The 2,389-nt window shown below is 35.8% G+C and overlaps 1 protein-coding gene across 1 annotated transcript in view; it reads right to left on the bottom strand.

Moving 5' to 3' along the window:
- Positions 1-762, bottom strand: part of LOC137641558 (serine-rich adhesin for platelets-like) — a 100,926-nt gene extending 100,164 nt beyond the window's left edge. The window contains exon 1 of the mRNA XM_068374239.1: positions 541-762. The gene's annotated coding sequence lies outside the window, so the exon portion shown is untranslated. The remainder of the gene's footprint in view (positions 1-540) is intronic.
- Positions 763-2,389: the final 1,627 nt, after the last annotated feature.

Genomic DNA, 2,389 nt, shown 5'->3' with positions numbered 1-2,389 from the left:
AAGTAAATAAGGAAATACACAATATGAGTAAAAATTAGCAATGCAATATTTTAAAAACAATATAACTTCAAAGCAGTTATGTAATATATAAACTATAAAAAGACTTGTCAGACTGTTCAACATAAAAACATTTGCTGCAAGTTTGAGCTTTTTAAGTTCTATTAATTCAACTACCCGATTAGGAAGATCATTCCACAACTTGATCACAGCTGGAATAAAACTTCTAGAAAAATAGAGCTGACTACCAGGAAATAAAAAGATGTTTGTTGATATAATCTAGCAACCGAAATGCATTTATCTTATGATGAAAGTCTAGCAGCTAAACTATAACTGAATACTTTTTCAGAAGATTTAGTGCCTAGACGCATTCCTGACGTAAATTCATTTCATAGTGGGAATACACACAGTGGGTATTTGATATTTCTACTCGGTGAAGCTTAATTTATTATTTTTTATTTTAGTCATATGAAGAATGTATTGAAATTGTGACATTAGAGAGCAACCACATACAATGGATAAAAAGGTCTCTCGCTGACTTACTTCGTTATTTGAAGAAATAAGCATCGTTTTCTTTTCACTTCCACTAAGTGATCGTAAATCCAAATTTGCTGCACATTAAGTTTCAATAATATTTATAAAGCCACTCGATGTATATAACCTAGTTGGAGAGGCAGCAAAGCAAACGCAACTTGACACGTCAACTGCTCTCTAAACACTGATCTAAACATAACATAGTCGCCAGCTCGCCACTCCCCTCGGCCACAGTGCCACTACCCGTGTGAAAAAACTTTCCTTGCAATATGTGACGTTCATTCTTTCTTTCTTTCTTTCTTCGGTGGGACTTAGGCCACATTTTGACCCATGACCGCTCGTGATAGGATTTTCCACTCTTTTCTGTCCAGTGCCAGATGGAACCATTCATTTCTGTTTCCCCCAGAGATTCTACAAGACTTCTTCCAGCAACTTCAGCCAAGAATATCCTCTTTGGAGCTCTATCCTCATCCATACGAGTCATGTGCCCTGCCCATTGGAGTCTTCATGATCTAATCACATCACATATATTTGGTTGGTTTGTGCTATTTCTTATTTCTCTATTATGTCGTCTTCTCCATCCATTTATTTCTTAGTCGGGATTATGTTGCGGAAATCTTTCAGCTAATTTAGATATTATCTAATTAAATGATGTTGCAACGCAAACACAAGTTAATGAATGATGAAATAATATTCTGGTACGTGTATTCCGTTGTTTTCAAATTAAAGAAGTTAGCTCCTGCTGTTTTGAAATGGATACGAAACAGAGGTGTTCCAATTAAATTGCAGTTGAAGGCTCTTGAAATGTGAGCATCCTGAACAATTCAAGGCATCAAAAGACAATTATAGTATGGTTTCAGACAGGAGTGTAAGTGTCTTAGAATAGTTTTACAATAAGAAGAAATTGGAAATACAGTAACTCTAAGGCCTAGACCTAGGTGAAGTAATATACAATTCGGAAGTGCATAGCAGAAAGTGGGGAGGGAAGTAACTCGGAGGTATTAGAAGTAAGGACCTCAATATTCAGGAAGGGAAAGATTGCATGCAAGATAGATTTGATATGGTGAAGTTCATGAGGAGCTCTTCGACGTGCTGCTAGTGAATCCTATGAGTAGGTGTGTGAAATAGCTAACATTCCGGGAGTCTTCTGCACTGGGAGCTCATCCATAATTCAGCAGTATAAGTTACAATATAAAAGAGGGGATGATTTTTTTTAGAGCCACCTTCTGTTAAAGGGCAACAGCCATACATTGTACACACACACACACACACACACACACACACACACACACACACACGCATGCACACACACACACACACACACACACACACACATATATATATATATATATATATATATATATATATATATATATATATATATATATATATATATATATATATAGATTCTCTCTCTCTCTCTCTCTCTCTCTCTCTCTCTCTCTCTCTCTCTCTCTCTCTCTCCTCTCTCTCTCTCTCTCTCCTCTCTCTCTCTCTCTCTCTCTCTCTCTCTCTCTCTCTCTCTCTCTCTCTCACTCTATAGCCCATATATAGCCTATATATATATATATATATATATATATATATATATATATATATATATATATATATATATATATATATATATATATATATATATATATATAATCTTGAAAATGGTGACGCCATAAGCCTTAACCCCTCCGATTGATTTATTTTTTTTCATCCAGGATTCACGGGGTGAGGTTGCTCCTCTCATAGTCTACCCTATGGTATTCAAAGAGTTTGTGTGCCAAATGTGACTGGTATGTTTTGGAGGTCAATTCTTACTGACCAGGACTAGTGTTGCTTAAATTCTCAGTAAGGATGTGGCTCAAAT

Source organism: Palaemon carinicauda, chromosome 5, assembly GCF_036898095.1.
Source record: "Palaemon carinicauda isolate YSFRI2023 chromosome 5, ASM3689809v2, whole genome shotgun sequence".
NCBI lineage: Eukaryota > Metazoa > Arthropoda > Malacostraca > Decapoda > Palaemonidae > Palaemon > Palaemon carinicauda.
The sequence above is the reverse complement of the archived record's forward strand: the minus strand, read 5'-3'. Positions and strand labels throughout refer to the sequence as shown.